The sequence below is a fragment of the Tenrec ecaudatus genome, chromosome 5, assembly GCF_050624435.1.
Source record: "Tenrec ecaudatus isolate mTenEca1 chromosome 5, mTenEca1.hap1, whole genome shotgun sequence".
Taxonomy (NCBI): Eukaryota; Metazoa; Chordata; class Mammalia; order Afrosoricida; family Tenrecidae; genus Tenrec; species Tenrec ecaudatus.
Genome location: NC_134534.1, coordinates 125,037,447 through 125,044,430, shown reverse-complemented (window position 1 = coordinate 125,044,430; position 6,984 = coordinate 125,037,447). Strand labels below are relative to the sequence as shown.

Here is a 6,984-nt window from a genome sequence, read left to right as displayed (position 1 = left end):
GTCATAACATTGGCAACAAAGAAGGAACAAAGAGAGGAGAATGTAGATAGGCTGGAAGCAAGCACAAAATCTCTAAAGACAGATTAACATAGAAGTAAACTTTTTATCCGACAGCAGAAAAATGAAAACAAATGAAACCATGGAGGACAATAGTAAAAACAAACATTAAAATGATTCAGGATATTTTAGACCTAATATGTGAACTACAAAGCAATGTAAAGAAGACCCAGATCCTCACAACTGGACTAACAGGTAACACCATGATCAATGGCAAAAAAAATTGAAGTTGTCAAGGATTTCCATCTTACTTGGACCCACAATCAATGCTTGTGGAAGCAGCAGTTAAGAGATCAAAAGAAACAATGCATTGCATAAATTGTTGGCCAAGATATCTTTAGTGTTGAAAGTAAAGATATTACTCTGAGGACTAAGGTGCCCCTGACACACGTCATGTTATTTTCAACCGAGTCTTATGTAACTGAAAGTTGGATATTGAATAAGGAAGACCAAGAAGATCAGGTGCATTTGAGTTGTGGTGGTGGTGAATATTTAAAGAACCATGGACTTACAGAAGGATAAATGAATCTGTCATGGAAGAAGCAGATTCACGTCTTAGATTCAAGAATGGCAAGACTTCATCTTCTATACCATGGACATATTATGAGAAGAGGCAAGTCCATGAAGAAGGACACCATGCTTGGTCTAGTGGCAGTGAAGAAAAGGGAGTTCTTCCAAGAGGGATTGACTCAGGACTACGACAAAGGTCTGACGCATAGGAACAATAGTGAGGACCGCAAAGAAGCAGGCAGGGCTTTGTTCTGCTGTATATAGGGATGCTGTGGGTTGGAAAGGACTGGATGCCCCCCCCCCAAATCAACAACAATATCATGTTAATAACAACATTAATGTTTTAATAGTGTATTAATAATTATATTATATGCAAATGATCTAAATGTGTTTATTACAAACCAGAGATTGACAGAATGAGAAGAAAACAAACCAAAAATGCCAACCACAGCAACACCGATGCTAAGAAATTAACTTTAAATATAATTTAAGAGGACTGAAAGTAAAAAATTAAATAAGATATATCATATGGAGTCATGTGATTAGACTCCAACAAAAGCCAAGCTCACTTAGAGTTCAGTTGATTCATCATGATGCCTGGTGGGCTTCTCAGACTGTAGCTGTTGACAAGAGAATAAAGCCCCGTCTTTCTCCCGAGGAGCTGCTGGTAGATTTGAACGGCAAAGAAAGCAGGATTGGTTACATAAATGTGAAAAAAAACAAAACAAAAAAACCTTTAAGGCCCAAGCAAATTACCAGACTGTATGTGTGTGTCTTCATATGTATGTGTGAAAGAGGAGAGTGAGAAAATATGTAACACAATGTTAAAAAGAGACAATTCACCAAGAAGAAACACGACCTTGTACATGAATCAAACAACAAATTTCCAAAATAGACAAAGCAAAATATGATATGTTAAAAGGAGAAGACACACGCCCAATTTTAGTTGTTTATTCTTTTTTGGCAATCGATAGGAATAATAAAATCTGGAACGCTATCAACCAACAGAATCTCATCATCTTTTATAAAACATTCCACATAAGAACAAAAGAACGCATGTTCTTTGTAAGTGCTCATGGAGCATATACCTAGATGGACAATGAAATGAGCCTCCACAAGTTTAAAAGAATTGAAATCACAGAGTGTGTTCTCAGGGGACAATGGAATTAAAAAGAAATGAATCATATACAATTTCCCCAAACTTGGAGACTCAAAACAACCTGTCCACATGGATCAAAAGGGGCATCTCAAAAGAAAATGCATCGAAGGAAAGAAAATTGAAAACATGTTATACTTAAATTTGTGGAATACAGTTGAAAATCTATAATAGATGTATACATTTGGAAAGAGAAAATATCTCAAGTCAATTCTCTAGCTTTCTATCCAAACATCTAGAAAAAGAGCGAAAAAAATAAATTTTGAAAAGACAGAAGAAAATAATCATGACCAGATATCACTAAAATGAAAACAAAAATAAAAGATGAAATCACTGGGACAAAGAGCTGTTCTTTGAAGAAATTCACACATTTATAGCAAGATTATAAAAATAAAAAGAGAAGATACACTCACCCCAGACAGAAGGAAACAAGGGGCTATCACCCTGGAACCACAAGAGAATAATAATATGATCCATTCAACATACATACATTATACAACTGAGAAAAATATATCAATTTCTGGAAAAACACAAAGTTCTACAAATTACTTAAAAATATGAAATTGCCTGCTGCCTTTGAAACGATCACGCTTGCCTGTGATGCCTAGGGTTAAGCTGCGGCGCCAGAACAAGCATTTGCTCCTGATTGGGGCTGCCATGCCTCTGGTGGGGGCCCTTTAAACTGCGAGTGACACAGCTGCCATAAACAAACAAATGCATGTGTGTACGTATGTATATGTATACAAAATTGGTCATTTCAAGAGCTGAATAAAAATGAAGGAAATTGAATTTTAAAAATTCTGAAAATGAAATATCCAGGCCTAGCCTAGAAGGTTCCATTGGAAAACTCTACAAAATTTCTACAGAAAAGAAACATTTCGAATGCTGGGTGTTCTAGAAAAAATAAGAGAAAATAACAATTCCCAATTTATTTTATAAACACGAATCATCCTGATTCTAAGGATCTGATAGTGAATGCAAAAGAGAAAGAAAACAACAGATCAAAGTCCCTTGTGAATATTAATGTAAATATTTTTACCTAAATAGAATAGATTCAAAAGGTATAAAAATGCATATACTATAACCAAATCAGTTTTGTTTTAGGGACATATAGTGCAATGCACAGGAGCCCTGGAGGCACAGCAGTTACACGTTGCGCTGTGATGGGAAAGGGTCGACAGCTCAAAATCACCAGCAGCTCTGCGGGGAGAAGGACGGAGCTTTGTACTCCAGTTTACCAGTATATTCCCCAAAAACTCACGGGGCCAATTCCACCCTGTCCTAGGGTCCCTAGGGGTTGGCATTGACTTGATGGTAATGAGTTTGTTTTGGTTTGTATAATATAATGTAGTGCAGTATTAGGTGAATTCAGCAAGGTCAAGGAACTGAAGGAAATAATACAAAATTGACCGTTTTAGGATTGAACAAACTGATACTGAATTTGAAAGTAGAATTCCATTTATAATCACTAAATTAATGAAATAGAGTATAAATAAAACAAACATGAAAGATCTTGTATACTGAAAACTGCAAAATGGGGATGAAAGAATTCTCGATTAATTAAATGGAGAAACATCAAGTTCATGATGTGTAGAATCAGTATAGTACAGATGTCAGTCGCTCCAAATTGATATACAGGTTTAAAACAATTCATATTAAGATTTAGTCTATAATATTTTATAAATATAGATAAAATTATTCTATAAACTGTGTACAGATGCAGAAACTAGAAGACCAATTTAAAAAAAAGACGATATTTAGAAGAATAATTGTACCCATTAAAAATTTGTTTTGTAGGTACAATAATTAAGAATATGTAGAGTTGGCATAAGGATAGACAAATAGATCAATAGCACGGAATAAGGAACCCAGAAATATATCTACATGAATAATCCCAAGTAAATTTTTTTAACAAAGTGCAAAAGTACAATATTCAGTAAGGTAAAGATATCTCTTTCAACAAATGGTATTGGAGCAATTGGATATTCTATGGTTAAAAAAAGACTTCAATCTAAATCTTACACCTTGCACAAAAATTGACTCAATATGAATCATGAACTTAAATGGAATTTATACAATTATGTAATTTTAAGAAAGTAATACAGCAAACAATCTTCAAATTATAGTGATATACGATGAGTTCTTAGACTTGTCATCAAAAGCTTGAAAACTAGGAGAAAAATTAACTTCGTGATTGTCCTTCACTCCTTCATTCATTGCTTCATTTGAAAAACAGTTGCAGAATCTGAGCTGTATGAAAGGCAAGGCAATATCGCAAGCTCTGATTATCCTTTGGATTAAATTCTGAAAATTTGGAATAAGTTGTATACATATTTTCATACTCATAGGCTTATGGGTACATACATTTGCAGACATACATGTATACAAAGTTTGTTATAATAAAGTACTATTTATTCAGCATGACATTTTTTAAATACATGTTAATATTTTTGTATTAATTTCTTTTAGTAGAATAAATACCAAACGTATTCCAAAGAATTGGAGATTATAGATGTCACAAATGTCCCATCCTTCCAAGGTGCTATTCTGCTTTATTTTCCCCCAGTCCTCCCTTAAGTATATTCTCTCACGTCCCTGGGTTCTGCCATCACTGCAATGTTCCACAGAAAATTTGAGGAAATGTCTCAAGTAGTGGTGAGTGCTGTTCTGACCAAACCCCAAGGTCAGTAGTTGGTGAGCCTAGAGCCTACAATGTTCAAAAGTTACAGCAGGTCTTGTTGCTTCTACCAAACCTGTTAGGAAATAGAAGTATGGCTTTCTAGGTGAGATGATATTTGCTAAACCTGCACAGTGTACCAGCACATATACCCCATCCGAGGGAAACAAAGGATAGTATCTTAAATCATACCTTCTTCTAAGGTAGAGTACAAGGTGACCCCAAGAAAACACAGGGTGTTGCTGGGTCCACACTCTCCACCACAATCAGATGTTAGTCCGCTCCTAATTCTATGCATGAGAAGAGTGACAAAAGTCCTCTAAATTGGGATAGCCCCACAGGCATACAAATGCACAGGCATACAGAGTCCAGAATTATAATATATCGCATAAGTAATTATGGCTAGAAGGGCCGCATTAGAAAGGCCATGTTAATGGACAATAACTCAAATGTGTCTCCTGTACTGTAGGGTTTTTATCACTTCTTCAAAAATTATCTAGACATACATCATTTGCAGGGCTAAGAACAAACTGATGCTTGGTATAAATTTTATGTGGATTATAGTGTTTTTTTGTTGATGTTGTTAAGTTTTTACAACAATGTCACCAAAATTCAAGGGAAATAAAGAGCAAAGTTGGCTTTCCTCTCAGACCCATTTTACCTCGATCTTGCTGGAATTCAGAGATGCAATTTACATAGAACATTAACTATTTAACAGGATGTCAGAGAGTTAGGGGAAGACTTAAAGTTTGCAAGGAGTGAACAATCTGTCCCTGCCATATGGTTAGAACTACCATTTCTTAACCAGATTTGTTTTGTGTCCCATCAGTCTTGGCTGTATAATTGTATTTCTAAGACATTTACATTGGGTTTAACTATTTTATACTATATTCCCCAAAAGACTATTTTGAGAAAATGTTTATTCTATATATTGATAATGCATTTAGGGTACTACATGGACAAATAGCTTGAGGTAATGTTTGTTAGGATTGTTATTTTATCATGTTGTGGTATCTTTAAAGAGTACTAGTGAAGTAGTGTTTATGTGGTGGTCAGCATTTTGAAATTACCCGGACTCTGCTGGGGAAAGATGAAGCAAATAGATAAATTCTTGGTAACTCACAGAGGCTACCTTATCCTAGAGGGTCACTATGAGTCATAGTGAACTTATAGAAAATAATAAAACTACCCCTTTGGGTTTCTGAGATTTTAAATTTTCACAAAAGTAGATAACCTTATTTTCCTCCTTTGGAGCACCTTGTGGATTTGAACTGCTGACCTTGTGCCTAGCAGCTCAATGTAACCTACTAAGCCATCAGAACTCCTTGTATGAAAGGAAGGCATTATAAATATAAAAGATTTGCAAAAATTCACATAGAGAATTAAAAATTATTACTAGCTCTTAAAAATGATGTTTAGATATGAAAAATGTATTCCCCAAATGAATTTAGCACAGGAAATATAATCTAATACATCAGATTTATCTGATTTGGGAACATTAGTAAAATTAAGGGGGTCCTGTATATTGCTGGGAGAGCTTGTTCATTATTGTCAGCTCCAACTCTCTGGAAACCCTTTCAGCAGAGTATATTCCATATAAAATATATCTCTTCATTTCAACAGTGGGATTAGGTAGATGGGTCTGTATGAAAACCTAGTCTTGCTCTTTTCTCTCTGGCTTTTCATCACAATACTATAAAGAATATCTCTTTAATTGCTATGCCTAGAAACTTTATACCTAATATAATTGTCCTGAGCATTGAAAATATTTTAGCTTGGAATACAAAATTTAATTGTCAAGATGCAGCCCAGAAAAAAACAGCACAAGAGGCAACATTTTAGGAGATGGATGATGATTACATTGGTGGTAGTGTTGATGTGGATCAGATTCTAAGCCATGGCAAGCCCCGTTAACTCTGGGTGTTCAAAGCGGTGACCTCTTGGAAGCAGGTCACTCTGCATGTGTTCTGAAGCATCTCTGGGTGGGATCAAACTGACAACCATCTGTCTAGACGTTCAGTGTTTAACCCTTTGTGCCATACCCAGGTCATTGTAGGTATTGGGGGGAACTCGTACTCAACGTGTTAGTTGACGAAGGAAGTATTGTTTGCATGCCGGTTGTAGAATTTAGTATTAGGACTCATTGACTTTACAGACGCACCTACTAAACTCATGGTGTAGTTCTCTGAAAGTACGGATAATAACATCCGCCAATTTTTAAACAAAATAGTGAAAGTGGAGCACTTAGTTTAATACCTGTCACATAATAGTATCTTATACAAGAGAAGCACTAAAAAGAAAGTATAAAATCGACATAATAACAGTTCATTTCAGTGTTCGGATCTCAATTTCCTGTTTGAATACTTTCCTATAAAATTAATGTGCTAAAGTTTGCAGCAGTCTGATACTAAAGAGATGTAATGATAACCATATAATTGGAGAAAGATGATAATGTTGGCTGGTGTCTTATCTACAAAAACTCTTAAATGGATGTTTATTTTGTAATCCATTCCCATGAAGGGTGAGAATAAAAAGTAAATAAACTCTCTAACAACATTACAAGCTTAAAGTGTTTCTGTTTCCT

At 35.2% G+C, this 6,984-nt stretch overlaps 1 non-coding gene across 1 annotated transcript; it reads left to right on the top strand.

Moving 5' to 3' along the window:
• The first annotated feature begins 2,290 nt into the window (after positions 1 to 2,290).
• Positions 2,291 to 2,420, top strand: LOC142449727 (small nucleolar RNA SNORA76). The gene has a single exon (XR_012784842.1). It is a non-coding gene; the product is annotated as a small nucleolar RNA SNORA76 (small nucleolar RNA).
• Positions 2,421 to 6,984: the final 4,564 nt, after the last annotated feature.